The sequence below is a fragment of the Cibotium barometz genome, chromosome 18 (assembly GCF_041138505.1).
Source record: "Cibotium barometz isolate CiBa-2024 chromosome 18, ASM4113850v1, whole genome shotgun sequence".
Lineage (NCBI taxonomy): Eukaryota > Viridiplantae > Streptophyta > Polypodiopsida > Cyatheales > Cibotiaceae > Cibotium > Cibotium barometz.
In genome coordinates, this window is record NC_141063.1 from 1541849 (window position 1) to 1563972 (window position 22124).

At 37.5% G+C, this 22124-nt stretch overlaps 1 pseudogene; it reads left to right on the plus strand.

The window, feature by feature from the left end:
- Nucleotides 1–263: 263 nt before the first annotated feature.
- LOC147628815 (uncharacterized) overlaps nt 264–22124 on the plus strand; it is a 65262-nt pseudogene continuing 43401 nt past the window's right edge.

Here is a 22124-nt window from a genome sequence, read left to right on the forward strand (position 1 = left end):
CATGAGAATATGTTTCAATAGATAAAATAACTACTCCAACCGGTTCACTTGGTTTTCTGCTGAATTGTCTTTTTTGGTCGTGAAATCAAAGATCTCCAAGAAACAATAGACAATGGTTCACATCGTGAAGTAGAGCAGGCAGAAGTTCACGCTGTGAAACAGAATGTTGTTCACGTCATGAATTGTGTTTCACGCTGCGGGGCAACTGGTGTTTCACATTTCGAATTTTTCAGCTCAGAATTACTTTAATCTGATAGACTCCAATGGTGCAATTAGGATACTCGCTTATCGCTGGTCTGAAACCCTTAATTCGTGAACTAGCAGTCTGTGAAAGGTTATTTCGTGAACTACTAACACGTGAACATTAGTACGTAAGGGTTACATTGTGAAGTGTTAACCCATGAAGTAGCAGGTTATGGTTGACGTCATGAAGTAGACTATGCTTCTCACCGGTGAAACAGAATGTTATTCACGTCGTGAAGTTCTTCGCTGCTATTTCACGAGATAATATTTTTTTGTTTTGTTGTGTCAGATGTGTCAAGATAAGGCGCCCTAATTTTAGTAAGGTAATCTCAAGATTCCCGGTGTTGATTGCGGAAAGTGTTTCACGCCATGAAGTAGCAGGTTATGTTTCACGTCGTGAACAGTTTCCTACACTTTCACGTGTTTACAACCGCGCGTCGACAAAATGATGGTTAGAAGGTGATTTCCCTATATAACCAATGGATCTAAAAAGGTTGTGCGAAGGATTAGGAATACAATGCAAGACATGAACACAACCAATGGCTCCTTTTTTTGTACTTTTTGTGATTTTTAGAAAAAATAATACACTGCATGTCACCAACTTCTAGCTCACGCTGTAGAAATTGGAGACGAAAAACAACAAAATTGAATGAAAAACTAAGTGTAGCTTTCCTCTAGGTTCTACCAAGTACTCACCCGCACTTCCAACACACAATTTTCCAGAACTACCGTAATTCTTTCTCTACCACTCAAACCTTATCTATACAATTTCTTCACAATGCACCTTCCAAATGATGCAAAAGCAATAGTGAATCTTGCATAATGGGAGCTAGTGCTCTAAGAGGATGGAAGAAACAATGGTGTTTCCCCGACAGCGGTGCCAAAAATGTTATGGGCTACCGCACCTCCCAAGAGAGAACTCTACCCATTCACAATCGAAAGAAGCAATAGACAACAATTATCGTTGGGTACTTACCAATGCTTAGATCTCACGTCCCTTGAGGCTCCCCAAGCTCACTTTTGGAAACTCTGCTCCTCCAATCTCCACCACGTTGTCATCGCCGTAGTGTCGCTCTCACCACCACAATGCAAGGAAATCTACCTCTCACTCTTATACACGCATAGAAGAGAAACATGCACTAGAGTACACTCTCACTCTCTCTCACTCACTAACTCACAAGACAAAGCAAGAGTTCTCATAGCACAAAGGGGGATTGTGTCCTTTCATTATATAAGAGTTTGTCTTTAGTATAACTAGCCCTTATTTACACTTGGGCACCCAAAACTTACTAACTAAGGCCTTGGGTGGCTAGTATCTCAAAATGTACAACTTTTATAGTGCCTTTACATAACACTTATTAATATCCTCAATTGGAGGAGCATCTTTGTTAATCCAAAATGCGATTAACACTGATCTAGCTCAACTCCCTAACTTAAGCTATTAATAATGCATACTCAATAACACTACAAGTAATCACGCAAGCATGCATACCATGATCATAGGATAGTGGACAAACCACTTATCTTGGATCATGGTGGAAGTCCTATTAAGAGAGGAAAAATAGGCTAAAAGGAGTGATGAGCGTCCGCTTTTCATGCATATTTTTCCTCAACCATTTTGTGCAATAGTCCATAGCCACAATTAATAATCCCTCTTGTTTGAGCTCTTTCTCTACTCTCAATCCTTTAATGGTTAAAATTGAACACTTGAGCTACTCTCCACTTTGTTCTAGCTTAATCACTCCCTCACTCAAGCTAGTCCATAGCCACAATTAATAATCCCTCTTGTTTGAGCTCTTTCTCTACTCTCAATCCTTTAATTGGTTAAAATTGAACACTTGAGCTACTCTCCACTTTGTTCTAGCTTAATCACTCTCTCACTCAAGCTATCAAAAGCATGCATACTCAATCACACAAGCATGTATACAAGAAGCAAGCAAGAAGGTAAGAGCACAAGAGAAGAAGGGATTTGCACCAAAGAAATGATTGATTATCCTCATTCACATTATCAAAATTTATAAATTCACCCGACTGACCAACTTAAGTCGGTGCCCATACCCATCTCTATTCATATATACAAGCCTTATAGCTTGATAATTATTACATCAATGGGGCCCATGGCTATCAATTATAGCTTGACAATTATTACATCAATGGGTCCCATGGCTATCATCTTAGGCTAGAGGCAGGGACTTCCTAATGTATAAAAAGTGTGAACAACCCCCTTGCCTAGCCCTACTTCCGTCCTCAAAAACTGTGAGGAATAGTTTTCGCCAATGTGGTGGCATCTTTGGCTTTCATCTTTGCGATGATCTCTAGATGTGGAAGTGTTGCACCACATTTAATCATTGGAGTGTATTTCCATTATTATGGGTGAATACAACATTATATTGAGAAAGGATGAACTTGGAGGAAAACATCTCTTCAAAAGCTCGCATCCTATAGTAGGCTTCTAGGAATTGGATGCATGTAAACAACCCATATATATGCCATAGAGTGGGCCTAGTGTTGATGTCAAAGGCAAGGCCTTACATATGGGATTCATCATATTTGTGCCATTGTATGCGGGCCTTCTTGTCTTTGAATTCTTGGAGGTAAATTTTGATGATGTCAGAGAACTTAATAGATGCTGGCTTGGCAATGTCAGCCTCTTGATAGGAAGTGATGAACTATGTAACGTACCCACACATCTAATTCTCTGTTGGGATCATGCCAAATGATGTTGATTGCAACTCCAAAAAGTTGAGGAGTAGTGGATTGATCTTCTTTTTTTACTCATACTCTTTCCACCATGCATGTGTGCATAGTGGCATGTTTACTGGTGCAGTGCAGTAAGTGACCTAGTAGTCAAGGTTCTTGAGGTAGAGGAGTTGCCATCTTAATTGATTCTTTATTTCACCACCATTCTCATTAAGAGCCACCATTGAAGGCCCTATCATCAGTGAGTCTCCTGTACCCACCTCTTTCTTTTATAGGGGTTTTCTATAGCCATTCCTTGAAAGGTCTCTCTAGGTGTGCAATTGCATAGGGGGAGCTAGAGTCTAATTGAGGGTTCTTCAATATAACTATTCTAGGAGGAAAACTCCATGTTCCTTTTGTTGCGTCTTTACCAAGCCCTTCTTCGTGACTTGTGGAACAACTCGAAATAGTCATTTTTTTATGATCATCATTGAAATCCAATGTTTCATCACCTTCCATCATGTTGAAGGTGGGATACGCTATATGCATGGTAAAGAAGAAGGTATTAGTTGCCTTTTGCTCTTCCATTTGGGCTGCAAATTGATAGAGAACTACAACACCAATTGGATTATAAGTGGAAGCCAATGGACTAGCTTGTTAAGTAGCTTGTGAGGCCTTGTTCATGAACCCATTGTTCAACATTGTCTAGTATGGTCATTGCCCAAGGTAGCATGAGTGTGAGGCCCTCTTCATGAACAAATTACTCTATATGGTCTAGTATTTCATTACCCAAGGCAATATGCTTAGCAAATTGTTTAGCATTCAATATGCTATCTGCTTTATCTCTATCTCTACACATGGATTGTTCAGTAGAGTAAGCACTAAGCTTGGTAGTTTGCAACAATTGAATGCACCTTTTGAATCTAAATGTTTACCGGTTTCTCAAGGCAAATATCACCTTTGTATCAACATGTTTACTAGAGGCATGTACTCTATTAGCACTTTGTGGCATAGCTATGTAAATAAGTGGAGTGAGGGGCTAGTCCAAGGAATATCCTTAATAGATAAACATGATTGTATTTCCCAAAGAGCCAAATGAAGATATTAGGTTGGGTTGTGATGTTGCAACACCAAGGTAGGCAAGTGAGTGGAGGCATATCCTTGATAGATTAAAAAACATGAGTGATATTGCTTGGAGACCTAGATGAAGATACTAGGTTGGGTTGCGGTGTTGCAACACCAAGATAGGCAAGTTACTAGCCACATTGGCTTGCAACACCAAGATAGGCAAGTTAATAGCCACATTTAAGAGAAGATGCTCCTCTTTTTTACATTGGCTCATATCACCTCTCTCTACAAATTACAAGCTTGTTGGCTCTTGAGTTCTCTCATTCTCAAGTTCTTACTGCACCTTTTTGATTTTGGAATCCTTCATTTTAAGCTCAGCTACATGCTTGAAGGTATTCTTATCTTGGCTCACCGTTTTGCGAGTGTGAGTTGGTCCACCTCTCTTTACTGGTAGTGGTGGGGCCAATGCACTGAGGGGAGCTGAATCCCTTTCCTTTTTTAATGTGTATATGGTCTTATTCTTCTTGCCGAGGAGGGATGGGTTTGTAGGAGCTGGGAGGAAAGTTGTTAGGCTCGATTGCATGCTGTAAGTTCACTTTTGACTGGGCCCTTTCCATGTCTTGGATTGTTGTAGTCAAGGCATCTCGTGACCCCACATGAGCTCATTTTTTGAGCTTCTTGCCTGTCATGTTCTTGTAGGATTGGCACTTTCTAGGCATTCTGTTAGTCACATAATCTTTCTGGGGACACTCGTTATTTTGTTTCAAGATATTTTATTTTAGATACACCTTTTATTTATATCATCTACCAGGATTAATGTGTTTAATTAGTTGTGTGCACTGGTATGATATCTCCCAGGATTAATGTGTCTAATTAGCTGTGTGTGCTGACATGATATTGTTAGGATTAATGTGGTTAACCAGCTGTGTGCACTGACTAATATTATTTTGGATGAAGGCAATGATTGAGTGACGGATTATGTGTTAATCATGGTTGGAACATGTGTTGGACCACTATGAGATATTTTGGAAGACACGTGAACACGTCTTATGGTTTCATATGTAGGCATTAATATTTTTGAAAGGCTAAGGTCTCGAATATTTGTACATACCAATTAGTATTTTATACTTATTCTTTGTTTTTAGAGTTATGTTTTTGAAAAGCAATATTTTTTCAATACATATAAATATAGGTGAGTGGTATGAGGGCCACACTTATTCAGGGAAAATTCAACCCAATCTTGTGTCGACAGTGATCTCTTTTCTATTTTCCATCTCTTTTGTTTATTAAGGTTTATGCTTTTAATTTGTGTCAGTCTCTGTTATGCTCTAATTTTCATTGCACAAGTACCACATGTAAGCAACTTCCCTCTCTATATTAATTCTCTGTTATGCTCTAATTTTAATTGCACAAGTACCACAAGTACCACATGTAAGCAACTTCCCTCTCTATATTAATTCTTGAATATTCTCCTCAATTAAGATATGTCTTTTCCTTCACAATTTCCTCGAGAGAGAAAATTATGGATTTGCACTAAGTTTACTATGACAAACTTCACATGTCTTATTTTCGTCATTTCTTTTCAAAAAATTAGGGTATGGATTTGGACATCTAGGGTAGATATTGTGCACCGAGTGCCCTTAAGTTTATGGGAGACAATTAAGACTTTCTATCTCTAAACTCTATAATAATAATTATGGATTTGCACATCTCGCGGTAGATATTATGCACATAATACCCTTAATTTATGGGGTAATTAGGACTTTCTCTCTCTAAATTTTATTATAATTATTGATCTAATCTATAAAAAAATCAACTATCCAGGTCTTTCTGAAAATTCTAACTTCCCATTGTCATAGTTATCCAAATTGAACCCTAATTCACTATTAAATCTACATGTGTATGTGCATTAAGGTTTTTACTCTCTATAATGTTTGCTTAAAACCTAGGCTATCTCTCCTAATTCTAAGCATGGGTCAATTCTCTTAACCTGACCCCTTAGATTAATCTAACATGTAAATTTATATGGTTAAAGACCATATAAATTTATATGGTTATAGATATAAAATTATATGGTTAAAGACCATATAAATTTATATGGTTATAGATATAAAATTATATGGTTAAAAACCATATAAATTTATGTTTATCTCTCCTAATTCTAGGGTTGGTTCAATTATCTTAACCCAATCCCATAGATTAATCAGGATAGACGTCAATTTATATGGTGAAAACCAATAATTCTTTAGTAATCCTAAGGTTCACATGTTGAATGATACTCAATTAATTTTTTATTTATTTATGGATATGATGTAGAACCTTTGCCTATTCCAAAGTATTAATAAAGTACTTAAATTTAGTCTACCTCAACATGATTCCTTGAGAATAAAGGTCAATATAAAGCCTGTGATGACTGCTCCTACAACCTTAATAGAAACTTACCCTAAAGTGGAAATAGACCTTCCTAAGATAGAATATATTTAATTAGAGATTTATTAAACTATTTATTCAATTGAAATCAAGGAATCCAACTCAATTTAATTGCAAGAATTAACAAGAGAAATGCCAATTGTTGAATATGAGAGTTGATTGTACCTTTTTGGTCTAGGTTAGAGTTTGGAGGAGGGTCTAGTTGTGAAGTAGAGAAGCTGCACAAGTCCCTAGAAGTCCATGAGTTTTTCTTGAGATCCCAAATATGTTGTAGCTGTCTCAAAGTACTTGCACAAGTGAAGCTAAAGTACCCAAAGTGCAATACAATTATTGAACTAAATAAAAATGATGTGCAAGTACTAAAAACTATGCAAGTAATATGGGCTTCACTACACATAATTCTAACTAATTTACATGAGAATATTTTGATCCTCTAGTATAACAAAGCCTTCCAGCTTGCAAATTTAAATATACAAATAATCCTAAGCTAGCTCCTTGGATTTATGAAGTTAACACCATGTTGTAAGCCACATCTTTAATGTAGCATATCTCTCCGACTTTAAATAGGAAAATGTGGTGGTGTATATCATCATCTTTGATATGATATTCATATAATAAAGATGACAAAGATGCCTTGCTTTTTTGCAAATTCTTTAACTCTATGAAAAGTATCAACAAAGGTTACCATTTATATTTTATACACAGCTAATAGCATTAATGTTATATGCTTTCTCCTACATATTCAAAGGTGTTAGAGTATTTATTTGGATTTATGAAAAAAAAACCTAGTTTCTCTTTGACTGATGTTGATAGGACTCTTGTATTTGTAATATCAAACTCTTAGCTCCAATGATAAACCTTTAATTATACCCTAGCTGCTTATCATAGTGTAGTGCTTCCATGTCTATCAGAGTAGACACTTTGAAGGAATTCTTTGCAATTTCATTAATTGTGTATTACTTAGATAAGCAAGTGGAGCATGAATTGTACTTGTTTTTGTTAGTCTAGTATATCTTGTGTGCCCTTAAGATTGATTTGATGGAGCCTGTCCAGTTGATGAGCTTGAAGCTGCATAATGTCCTCCTTCCCTAGTTATGTTCTTGTTCATCTCATCCCTTTCTTAAATCACCTATTGAAAATACTCTTATAATGCCAATGACTAGTTGTCATATGTTTTGAAGATTATGACATCATGTATGTTATTGGCAGTATTTAAAGGCTTGAATAAATACTACTCTATAGATTGTTTGTCAAAATGTTACTCCGTGATTAATATCAAACGACGCATGAAAGATATAACCTTTTGCTAGACATAAGAAACCTTTATAAGGCCTAACATCAATGAGCACAATTCTTTCAGCAAAGCAACAACCACACCACTAGAAGTACACCTTTATTGAACATTGCTTTAACCCTAATCTTATCAGGCCTGTAAATCTTGTCATGATCATTTATGTAGCACTCTTCTTGTCCCCATATCATGAAAAATGGCAACTCTTTTCTTGTGTATTTTTCCAAAGTTTAAACCATATATGAAAGATTTTTTTGCATTATAGTTGACCATATTCCAACATGAAACCTCATTAATAAATTCCATACATCCTAGATGAAGAACAATCCATTGTGTGCCATAATGTAAGCTTGTGTATTTACTTGTTTTAGTGAAACAACACTACAAAATTGATCCATTTAGATCCAAGGTAATAGCCATCTTTGGTCTAATTTCATTTGGTGAAAATTCTTTCAATTCTTCCTCTACACAAGTTGACAAGACATGATCTGTTTCACATTTCACATAAAATATATATTTTTATCACAATTAGTAAAAGTTGCACTACAAACTTAATACATGAAATGATTATATCAGAAAGTAATCTCTCTTGATACAAACAATCCAAATGCACAAATATATCAGAAGGTAATCTCTCTTGATATAAACAATCCAAATGCACAAATTCTTTTAAAAAAATATTAGTTGTTTTATCCAATTGGCACAATATATCTTAAAACTAATATGTCTTGACACTTAACACGTATATATATTGATTTTGTTTAAGATTCAAACCAAAGATGAACTGTAATATCATTTAACTTGTGACATTATGTTTTGAATTATGTCGTAAGAGATTTGAACATAAGTCCAAACCTCCTTCAATGATATATATTTCCATAAAGGAGGGAGATTTGGACTTGAGTCCAAATCCCTTCAATGATATATTTTCATACACGTGATATATTCAAATAGATATGGGTTGTTTGACACTTAAGATCACTTAAGTTATATAACAAGATAATGATGCAATGTTTCAAATGAGAAAAGATAACACTATAGAAACAAATATATTGACAGCTATATTTCAATATATTTAAACTTGTAAAGCACAAATCTTCATTTAAAAATTATATCTTATAAAAATGTTAAACTAAATTTCTTTTACTTTTTTTCTAGGGACGATTTGGACTTGAATCTAGATCTGTAGGTATTAAGTAGAGATTTAGACTTGACTCCAAATCTCTAGGTATTAACATTCAAATATGAGTCCAATTCAATTCATTAAGGATGATATATTTCATTATATGTAATTTGTTGAAATAAATATGGATTGTTTGACACTTTTATATACTAAATTTATATAACAAGAGAGATGCAATATTTCACTGAGAATAGGCAACACTACTCAAACACATAACTGTCAACAACTATAGATGCAATATTTCACATGAGAATAGACATCACTACTCAAACACATATATTGTCAACTATATATTTTTGACTCAAATTACTACACAAAACATTGTTTAAAAAGAATATACACAAAACGCTATTTAAAAATAACATCTACAAAAAACATGTTTTCTCCTCTAGGGAGGTTCAAACACATGATTCAATGTCATCCTTTCCTAAAATTTTGTTAATACTGGCCTTTAGGTGGGCCTCTAAGTTTGCTTAGATGTCTCTGTGATAGGGGCTAGAGCCTATGAAGTGCCTTCTTTGTCACTACTCAATAAATTTACATCACTTTCCTTATCAAGTGTCTCTTTTTTAGTGATCCCTGCCTATGCACTAGTTTTTGGGTTATTTTGTGCATAGTGTCAACAGCCTTCTTCTCTAACACACTTAAGGCCATTGCAACCATCTTCCTTTTGGTTGCTATAACTAGTTTTGCTACGATTCTAGATGGAAACACATCAAAGATATACTTGTCTTCTTTATAAGACTCTTATATAGTTTGTTTGATGAGGTTTTCTTTCTTTTTAAATACTAACCTTACAACCACCACTTCATCCACACCCTCATCGTCATCAATGTCATCATGCTCATCATCCTCGAACATGCATCAGTGTTGCATTATTTTTAAATACTAACCTTACAACAGCAACAACTTCTTGATCAACACCCTCATTGTCACATCAACATCATCATGCTCATCATCCTAGAACATGCACTAGCATTATCTTATATTACCGTCTTTGCTACTCTTTCATAGTAGTGTCACATGTCATTAAAATCTTTTTCTTTGCCAGCTAATGCTTCTACCAAGTGACTAGAGATGACACCACTTACAAAATTTTACATTTCATCCTTGAAGTTGACATTTCTTATCTCCATAACATATTTTCCAGGTTTTTTTTTAATAAAGGCCACGAGTATAAACTACACAGGATCAAAGATAATGGACATTAGACTCTTCAAAAGTTGTTCAAAATTTTTAAGAATATGAGGTGATGTTTTGAGTGCCATGTAGTACATCCATTTGAAAAGATTGGGGTTGGAGAGAGAGCTTAATCTCTTGCAAGCGCGTGCACACACACACAACAATAGATAAGACATACTCACAGATGGAAGGCTAAAATCTTCTTCTTCTTATTGATCTCAAAAGAAGGCTACAAAAAATAAGTAAAAAACCCAACATAAATACTAGAGTACTATGTATAAGCGGTCCATAATGTGAACACACCAAATAGGTGAGTTGGCAAGATAAGCATGCCATAACTCAGTTGGACTAGGTAGGTGTAGTCCAACTGTAGAATCACTGGGTGGCGAAGATCCATCATGTCAGTTACCAAACATGCTAGTGGTGTAAATGTGAAACCAGTCACCCAAGTGCATCATAAGTGTCAGCTCGTGTCGAGCTAACTTTTGAACACTCCCCCTTAAGCTCAACTCCATCTTTAACACTCTAAGCATAGTGTGGAATCTGTGAAGCTTCTCTTCTCCTAAGGCCTTAGTGAAAATGTCAGCTATCTACTCTTTTGTGCTGACATATACGAGATCAATATCTCTTACCAAGACCTTCTCTATGATGAAGTGATAATGGACCTCTATGTGTTTGGTCCATGCATGAAACACTGGGTACTTGGCCACTTGTATTCTACTAAGGTTGTCATAATAGATGACAACCTGTCTATCCACATGTACTTCCAAATCTCCAAGTAGCTTATGTAACCAAGTTACCTCACATGTTACTATTGCAACAGCCTTGTGCTATGCCTCTGTACTTGACAAGGAAACTGTTGGTGGGTTGCTTCTTTCTACTCCATGTCACAGCACCACTCCCAAATAAGAACATCACCCCACTAGTAGATATTTTATCCAAGATGCTACAATCCCAATCTACATTAGTGTATCCATACACTTGCAAATTGTATACATAGAAGAGACCATAGAATAGTGTAGCCATACACATGAAACTATATACCAACCTCATAGAGAAGAGATCATAATCTAGTGTGGACATCACGTAGCATAGTGTATGTATGCCTCACACTATCCAAATGTGGCTTCCAAGGAACGTATATAAACTGTCTCTCCAACCCAATTGTGTAGTTCATGTTTGGCATGGTGATCATCATCATGTAAATCAAACTGCCTACTATCCTCCTATACATAGTAGCATTCTCTAAAATCTCACTTGCGATTGCACTCAACTTGCCATTCTCATCTAATGATATAGAAATGGGCTTATAGCCAGCCATACTATATTTGGACAAGATGTCCCAATGCATACTATCTCTGTGGATAGCCATATGGTCGTCTCTGTGAGCCATATACCCTCAAGCATCCTGATCACCTCAATGTTCCAAGAAAGTATCTCAGCTCACCCAAATCCTTCATGTCAAACTTCTTCTTCTTGTGAGGAGACCCTTTGCAATCTCAACTTCCTCTTCACTGTCACCCCCAATAATCAAGTCATTCACATAGATAGTGATGACCATAATTTCCTTATCACTCTTTTGCACATAGAGTAAATGATCAGCATCTACCATATGAAAACCAATGGTAATAAGATACCTGCAATCTTATCATACTATGGTCTCGGTGCTTACTTAGCCTGCACACATAATTTGGGTAGCTCAAATCCTCATAACCAAGTGGCTATTCTTAATATACTTGTTCTTGCAACTCACCATGCCAGAGCACATTCTTTACATCCATCTGGTGTAAAACCCAGCCTTTTGACATAGTCATTGCAATAATAGCTCTCACAATCGTTGCCATATTGGCAATGGGGTTGAATGTCTCCTCATAATCAATGCCATAGATGTGAGCATAACCTTTGGCAAATCGATCTTGCTTTACACCTACTAATGCTTCCATCTAAGTTGTTCTTGACTTTGTAGACCCACTTACATCCAATTTGGCCACAACAACTGCACCTTGTGTAAACATAGCAGCTTTCACCTTAGGTATGCTCATCTAAAGTAAAGATTTTGCCCACTCTTTTGCCCTTTGCAACCAAACTACATTTTTTTAAAAGTCCTCAACATAGTAGCCCTCAAGGTTAAAGCATACCTGCAAACCCTGCTCAACCATTTTCTCAAAACAGAAACCAAATTCTTTGTTATGTTAGGCACATGAAGTACATCAGCCAAGTACCTCATATTGCCATCGCCATCCTACATATCTAATGACACATTCCCAATGTGAGCAATAGGATGAGCCGTCTCATCCCTGTCTCTACATAACCTGGTTTTTCCATATTTTTGACACCATGACAAGTCATGTTGTTAAAGGATCCCAAATCTACATACCATACATCATCATTGTTTGTGGATATATCTACATCAGTCATTGAATTTAACATGTGTTTCATAAAAAATAACTGCTCATATCTATAACATTTTTCTATAAAGTGACCTAGTTTGCCACATTAAAAGAAATCCTTTGATTGTTGTCTTTACCAATTGCCTCTCAGCCTCTCAGGCTCCCCTTGCCATGAGATTGATCTCTTCCATTTGTGTGTGCTTGTTGTTTTTGCGAATAATTGGACTACTGCTATTCATAATTCTAATTTTCAAAACGGCCAACCACGGCCTCTACCTCTATCTCTACCTGAGTTTGAGTAGAAGGCCTGTTCTGAAGTGTTCTTGTTTTGGGAGGAAGAGTCTTCACTAAAATACTTCTCTTCTGAGATTAACATAGACACCAAAATCTCAAAAGTTGGGAACATACATTAGTTTAAGCTTTATTTTAGCATCTTTCCTTCTCACATTCTTCAGCAATCAAGTATTACCAAAAACTTTACAAATGATTTTTTTGATATTCTTTCCAAAAAGGATAAATTAGATGGGTCAAATTACTCCCTGTAGAGTTTTTAAATTACTGTTACAAAGAAGATGGGACTCACATGATGCTCAAGATTTGGCATTGACTCCTTGTCAGTTAAAAGGTCCATTATTCCACACATTTTCTCTTATAAAACATCCATGGTTGCTTGAAACACTCTAGAAATGAAGTATCAAGCTAAAAATGATACAACGATCACCTCTCAGAAGCTCTGTTCTTAAAACTCTTTGGAAGGCTACTAGAAATTATTAGTTAGAGTCACTGATTGGAATCTTTGATTGGATGATTAGAGGCTTTGATTGGATAATTAGAGAAGAAGAATCAAACGATTAGAGATGAAGAATCGTCGCAATTGGACACAAGAGAAATTGCCAGTTGAACTCTTGGATCACCGATTAGAAAAGAATGATCGAGACCATTGCAAAAATGGACGATCAAATGATTAGAGAAGTATTATAGGACGATTGGAAAATCAGTGATCAGATAATTGGAGATGACTGATCAAACAATTGAAGGACACCGATCGAACTTCTAAAAACAACCGATTGACTGAAAAGCACTGATCAGACGATTAAAAAACATGAATGGCACAATCAAAAAAGTGAAATCAAGCGATTGGAAAAGTAAAATCACCAATTGAAAAAGTATAATTGGGTGATTGGAATAGTTGATTAAAGAATTCATGATTGGAAAATTAGAGTGATTTTTATCTGTGCAGCGCGATTAGAGAATGCAGCACGATTAGAGAATGCAACAACTGGAGAAATTGGTGATTGATGAACCAGTCAATTGGACAATTGGAAAAATTAGTAAATTGGTGATTGGTGGACCACTCAATTGGATGATTGGAAAAAACTTGTAGATGATTGAAAAGCTCTACAGATGATTGCATCATTGGGTGATTGGAAATTTAGATAATCGAAGAAGCATATGATTACAAAACAATTACTCAATTGAGCAATTGGATAAGCATGCGATTGTACAAACTGATGATTGCTCACTCGAGTGATTGCACAAACTTATCAGCCACATGACGGGTTATCTGCCACACACTTTGAACATAAGCAATGTATACGATTTTTATGTAGTGAAGGCTCCTCGAGCCTTTAAGTGTGCCAAATTTATTTTTTTGCAACGTAAACTTGTGTTCAAGAAACATGCCATAAACTACTCCAGTGTGGGGATCCTGTTCATAATGTAAATTGTAGTCACCCCCACTACTTTAACCCAAAAATAATAAGGCACCCCTTTCTCATTCATCAATGCATGAGAAACTTCTACAATATGCATGTTCTTCCTTTCTACAACCTCATTTTCTTGTGAGGTGTGCTTGCATGTGAATTGCTTGTTTACCCTATGCTCTATTACATAATCACTAAATTCATTGGAGAAAAACTCTTCCCCCACCATCTGATCTTAAGCATTTGATGTACATGCCATTGTCTTTCTCAACCATTACCTTGAAGCTCTGAAAGTGCATAAACACTTCACTTTTCTCTTTCATGAAGTAAACCCACACCTTCCTAGCGTGGTCTCATTGATTATATGAATGATACATAATAGTGGCATCCTTTGATTGGTGTCATTCTTGTTGCTCCACAAACATCATAATGCACCACATCTAATGGTCTTTCACATTTCTATTATGTGGAAATGCAGGATTAGACTATTTTCCCAATTGGCATGGTTCACATACTTTGAGCATTTCATCTACTTTGAACTTTGCAAAGCTATAACAATGCTTTGGGCCTACATATTTTTCAGCCGTATTGAGATGAATATTAACATTACCAATATGCTTATGCCAAATGTCACTCTCTATAATATACTATGTGCAAATATTGAAACCATCACTTTAAGCATGTTTACATCTACATTCTCCAAATTTTCTAGCCCTTTGTAACCTACTCTTTGCAACCACATGGTACTTCTTACTAAAATCTTCTACATAATATTCATGAGGAATAAACCTCACTTACAGACCCTCTTAACCATTTGTCTTATATAGGAACCAGGTTCTTTATAATGTTTGAAACATGAAGCACATTAGCCAGTATTTTATTTTACAATTTTGTGTAAACAATGGCACCTTACCAACATACATAATAGGATGCATAGTATCATCACATGTTTCTCTTGCTTCAGAAGCTAGGGTTGGTGGGCCTTGAGGTTTCCCTTAGGGTTGGCCCTACCACTACTAGCCTAAATGGTTGAGCAAGTTTTTTACCAACTCGTCCTTACTCATGTCCTTGACTAGGAACTCAAATTGGTGTTAGAGTTAGCTGGTGTGTTGGTTAGACACCCTTAGTAGCCCATTAAGGATTTGGATGATGTGTCCCCTATCTCTTAGTTTGGGTGGATGGCTTCTAAATACTTGTCTTACATATTATCTACTAGTTCTATTACCTCATAGTAATACTCATCAAAGATATAGTGTCTAGACCTATAGATATGGGCATGCAGCATCTTGTTCTTGAGACCAATCATAAAATGAGTAATAAATTAGCTAGTATCTCGTCTCATAGGCGCCACATCTCATGTGGAGATACTTGGTTCTAGTAATGCTATCTATCCCTCCTCTTGCTTGACTTTATAGATTTGTATAATAAGGCTCCACTCTGTACAATGAACGTGTGTCTAAAAGACCTTGTAGCTGACACGAGACTAATATGTGGTCATTCCGAAACCAAAACCGAGAAAATTTCCCTTGCCCGAAAACGGGGACGATTCCACCTTTTTGATTTCCTTAACAAATTTTCTAACGGGGTCAAGAGACTAAACTAACCTTCACCTGATTAAACTAGATAGAAGGAAAACTATTACATACTTAACTTGAAAAAAATCAACGTTTTTTTCCTAACTGAATCAAGCACAGCCGTTGATCTATTCATTTGAGAAGTCTTCAGGTTTTTGTTTAACTACTCTAGTTCTAAGCGTATTCCTATTATTCAATTTCATTATTTTAAAACTCTACTGATTCCAGCCTACCCCATCCGGTCCATGGGTAGCCACCGCCCAACCACTGGAATTGGTAGAACCAAACAATTACTCACCCACCCATAATTGAATGCCTTTCTTAACTTTTGCTTTCAAATACAGATACACACATACTCCTCTTTAAACTTTTTATAAAACAATCCATTGATAAACAATTATTGGTTACAGATGTCATAACTCAAAATTTTCATCCAAATCCTTGTTTCTTAAAAAAAACAGTATCAGTAGACTCTGCGTTGAGACCAACTAGTCAGCAAACGAGATCCAGTAATAATAATACATTTTAATAATCATTGGTCCATCATACAAATCTTCCAGGACATACGCATGGGTGTCCTAGGCACCGCAAGCCGGTGCATCACCTGGTCAGAACCCTCCAAGATCCTCCTTAGGTATCCTGGCACTTCACTCACGGACCGCTTTGTCGGCCCTCGTCCATCGTACCGAAAGTGCACCATTTTAACCATACCGAGGCTGGTCAGACTTTGCCGCGTGAGCTGTCCTTTGAACACTCTTTGCCCGCTACTGCAACCAAACTCCCTTAGAAAAACACATATACCAAATGCTCCCTCCAGCATTCTGGCGTAAGACAGTCCTTTAAGAAAACAGGGGTTCTATGCAAGTTTTTAGCTTGATTTTCTTTTGAATACAATGAGTATATCTTAAATCAGTATCCCCAAAACTTCATAATCGTAATACTGAATTTCAAAACAGAATTCCTCGTTTTATGCAAGTTTTTAGTTTGATTTTCTTTTGAATACAATGAGTATATCTTAAATCAGTATCCCCAAAACTTCATAATCGTAATACTGAATTTCAAAACAGAATTCCTCGAATTCTGTAACCTTGATTCTTAGAACAATTCGAAGGGTCTTAACTTAGTTTCAGATTTGGTGGGAGATTTGAGTGTATTTTCTTGAACTGGTCACATCTTCTTTCCTCGAAACTGACGAAAGAGTTTGATCTTAGTCATAGTCTGATTCAGGGTTTGAGTCTGATAAGGTTCTTCCTGAACTATTTTTCTCAAGAAGGGGTGTGATATTTCAGTTACTATTTTACTGAATTTCACTCATTGAATATTCACTTAACTGATTTCTAAATTAATCATGAATTCTAATGAGGAATAAATTAATCATTTATCTGAATATTTTGACTTCGATAGATTTCTTGAATTTTCTCTTTACAATCTGAGTGAATATAAAATGATAGAAATTCCTCTCTCAGAGTATTTACCTAATCACTTATCAAATACTCATAGAGGTTAAGAGTTCAAGCACATGATTCGGGCTCGGTACATACTTTTTAAGTAGGCTGACATGAAATACATTATGTACTTTGAGATGAGGAGGCAGAAGAAGTTCATAGGCTAAGTCACCTACTTTCTTTGTAATAAGATATGGCCCACAGTATCTGGGGGATAACTTCTTATACTTCCCAAGAGATAGAGAACTTCTTTTGGGGCGTACTCGAATGAAGACCATATCTGCTTCTTCGCACTTTCTCTCTGACCTCTTCTTATTTGCATACTGCTTCTGTCTATCTTGGGAAGCTCTTAAATCTTTGCAGATTGACTACATCTACTGCTCCGTGTCGTCAAGCATCTGTCTAGACATCTCGACTCTAATCGATGGGTCAGACCAAGTTAATGGTGTTAGGCAGTCTTGTCCATACAGAGCTTTGAAAGGGCTCATCCCGATGCTTTGGTGATAAGAGGCATTGTAGGCAAACTCAACTAGGTGCAGATAGCTTAGCCACTTCTTGGGTTCCCTGCCACAGCATGACCGAAGTATATCTTCTATTACTTGGTTCACCCTTTCAGTTTGACCATCGGTCTCGGGGTGGTAAGTTGTGCTGAGATCCGAGAAAGTTCCTACTGCTTTGAAAAATGCAGTCCAAAATCTTGACGTGAACTTGGGATCTTGATCACTTACTATTCTCCTGGGTAGGCCATGCAATTGGAAGATTTCCTTGAGGAACACTCTGGCCACATCCACTGCAGAGTGTAGGTTTCTTTTACTGGAATCAGATGGGCAACTTTGGTTAGTTTATCAACTACCACGAAGATGGAGTTGTAACCTGATTGCACTGATTGAATGTAGTCGAGTAATAAAATCCATACTGATACATTCCCACTTCATCTGCTGGGGGATGTCTAATGGATTTAACTTCCCAAATATTTTTACTCTCTCTGCTTTGACTTTTTGACAAATCAGGCATTGACATACATGATTAAGTACATCCTTTTTTAGTCCAAGCCAAAAGAAGCTTTTCTTTACAGACATGTAGGTCTTGATGAAACCTGGATGTCTTGCAATAAGGCTATCATGGGCTTATTCAGAATTCCACCTTTAGTTCCCTCATCACTGGGAATGCATAGCCTGCTATTATAATACATAATTCCATCATCCAGGCTGTACCCTTGAACTCGGTTCAACTCCTGAGGAGTTTTACTTTCCTGCATAAGTAGGGTAGCAATAGGGCCAAAGAATCTATCCTGCATGATCTTCTCTCTTGCTTCATTAATCAATGGATTCGACAACACTGTGATTGCAACAAGTAAGGAGGCTTCATTCAGAATTCCAACTTAGTTCCCTCATCACTCGGAATGCATAGCCTGCTATTATAATACATAATTCCATCATCCAGGCTGTACCCTTGAACTCGGTTCAACTCCTGAGGAGTTTTGCTTTCCTGCATAAGTAGGGTAGCAATAGGGCCAAAGAATCTATCCTGCATGATCTTCTCTCTTGCTTCATTAATCAATGGATTCGACACCACTGTGATTGCAACAAGCAAGGAGGCTTCATTCAGAATTCCACCTTTAGTTCCCTCATCACTGGGAATGCATAGCCTGCTATTATAATACATAATTCCATCATCCAGGTTGTACCCTTGAACTCGGTTCAACTCCTGAGGAGTTTTGCTTTCCTGCATAAGTAGGGTAGCAATAGGGCCAAAGAATCTATCCTGCATGATCTTCTCTCTTGCTTCATTAATCAATGGATTCGACACCACTATGATTGCAACAAGCAAGGAGGTTTTTCTGCTGAGGGCATCTGCTACCACATTTTCTTTGTTTGGGAGGTATTTGATTTCAAAATCAAATTCCTGCAGGGTCTGCATCCACCTTCTTTGGTGCATGTTGAGATCCTTCTGAGTGAAGATCCACTTTAAGCTCTGATGATCTGTCATCAAAGTGAATCTTTGTCCCAGTAGGTAATGTCTCCACAACTTCAGGGCATATACTACTGAAAGTAGCTCCAGGTCATAGACAGCATAATTTCTCTCATGCGTTCTGAGTTTTCGGGATTCATAGGCCACTGCATGACCTTCCTACATGAGTGCACCTCCCAGGGCAAAACCACTGGCATCAGTTATTATTACTACCTCAAAGGGTAGAGAGAAATCTTGCAATTTCAAAATGGGATTGGTTACCAAGGCGGTCTTCAGCTTATCAAAAGCGCTCTGTCACCTGGTAGACCATTGGAACGGGATATTCTTCTTGAGAAGATTAGTCAGGGGGGAAGATATGAGATCATACTTAGGTATAAAAATTCTATACCAACCAATTAATCTCAAGAATCCTCTGACTTCTTTCATTGTCTTTGGTTCAGGCTAATCTATAACTGCTTGGATTTTTTCGGAGTCTGGATAAATTCCATCTTTGGATACCAGAAAGCCCAAGTATTCAACATGGTCGACAGAGAAAGTGCATTTGCTCTTTCTTGCAAAGAGTTGGTGCTTTCTTAGAATCTTAAGAACTTTTCGGACGTGAGCTTCATGGTCAGCTGCATTCTTTGAGTAAATCAGAATATCATCAAAGGAAACAAGAACAAAATCATCCAAGTATTCTCTGAGAATGTCCTGCATTAGGCAATTGAATGTAGGTGGGGCATTTGTCAATCCAAATGGCATGACTGTAAATTCATAGTGCCCATATCGAGTATTGATGGCTATCTTTGGGATATCTTGCTCATTAATCCTGATCTAGTAATACCCTGATTTGAGATCTATTTTTGTGAAGATTTGGGCTCCACTTAGCCTGTCCAGAAGCTCACCAATTCTGGGGATAGGATACTTATTCTTAACTGTCAGCTGATTGAGACCTCTATAATCCACACAGAGTCTTAGCATTCCATATTTCTTTTTCTGAAAGAGAACTGGCACTCCCCAAGGTGAAACACTGGACCTTACAAACCCTTGTTCTAACAGGTGCCTAAGCTGTTCCTTGAGTTCAATGGCTTCCAGAACCGGCATTTTGTACATGCGCTGGGCTACTGGCTGAGCTTCGGGGGTCAATTCTATCACATGATCTACTTCTCGAATTGGAGGCATCTCTATTAGCTCTGCTGGGAATAAATCATCATACTCACTTAACCATTCTGGTTCTTTAGCCTTTAACTTTGTGTCTACTAGATTCATTTTGACAATATAAATGAGCTGCTTCTTTCTAAGTCCTTTCAGTAATTTAGAAGCTTTTACTAATTGCAGAACTGGGGATCTTGAAATTCCGGTTCCTTGAACTTTGTTTCCGTGAAGGTCACGGAAGGAAATGGTTCCATTATGACAGTGAATGTCGGCTTGATTTTTGTGGAGCCAATCCATTCCAAGGATCCCATCAAAAACTCCCAAAGGTAGGACTCTAAATTGACAGTCAGTTATATTCCCATCTAGATTAAACTGAATACAATCTGTCTCATGGTGAGTGAAAAGTATCTTCCCACCACTGGCCAATTCAACTTGCATAGGTTTCCCTAATTTTTATTGTAAGACTAGCTTACGGAAGCATCCCAGGGGAAATTAATGAATGTGTGCTGCTTGAATCAATCAAAAGTTTGAATGACTTACCCTTATACTTAGCTGGATTATGGATGACAGAGAATTGACGATTTGGCCCTTGGTTTTCAATTACGGCATAAATCTAACCTCTTTCCTCTTCCACTACATCTGCTATTGTAACTGCTCTGGCTACTACTGCAGACTGGGGCAGAACTCTATCTCTTTGGTTACCCCACTTCTGGGAGGGAGTTCTGAGATTACTCTGTACAAAGGCAGATGGCTGAGCTGGATTCCTCCTGGGATTGCCCGGATTTTGATGAGACGGGACTGATAGGAAGGGGCTGGTCTCTGCATTCTGGGTCCTTGACTTCCCTGCCTCTTGACATGGCAGGAGTCGGGCAGTCTTTAAGCTGGTGACCAAAACCCTGACATCCAAAACATCTGTTCTCACTTCTAAGCTCATCCCTCTGAGTCCTTGAAAAAGGTGGGGCTCCTGAGAAAGTGTTTGGAGGGAAGGGTCTTCCTTCACTTCTGAATCTCCCAGCATCTTGATTCTGATTTGGGTCTTGTTGCCTCTTTGGGGGAGGAAAGTTTGAGCACTTCTCGGGGTTTGGAACCTTTTAAAGTTTGAGGGTGCAGGCTTTGGCGGAACCTTGACAACAAATGCCTTGGCAAAGTCCTTTGCCATTCTGACAGCTTTTGCCATTGAGACTGGTTTGGCATTTTTCACTAAAGTGTCCAAAGGGTTGTTCATTCCTCAAATGAATCTGGCCATTAGCTGCTCTTCATCCAAAAGTGGAGAATATTTGAGAAGGGCAAATGCCTGATGGTAGTCTTCAATTGTCCGGCTATCCTGCGCTTCAACTCTAAGAACTCATTCATTTTGGTTTCCAGGAAGCCCGGAGGAGAGAACCTCTTCCTGAGAGGTAAGCTTTAACATCTGCCGAGGTTTGGGTATTTCGATCGAGACGGTTTGTCTCACAATGGTTCCTCCATGCATGTCATGAGAATATATTTTAAGTCCTCTTTAAGAATATTATTTTTCCCTCTTAAGTAATTTGGGGACGCCTAGGTTACTCTTGCGTCATGCCGGCTAGGTTAATATCGTGGGTGACACCACTATAAATATTAATACGTGCGATATATGACGTATGCTTGGGGCCGTCTATGATTATTTCAGTTAGGTTTGTATGGCAGGGTGATTCTTGGGGTACTTACGCCTGGTAGTCATGAGTTGGTGATGGTTTGTGCCTGTTTAATATTTGTGAAATTAATTTAATTATTAATTGAGCTTATATTTTCAGGTGATGAAGATTACGAGGATTGATGAATAATGTCAAGGAAAATGTTTCTTATGCGC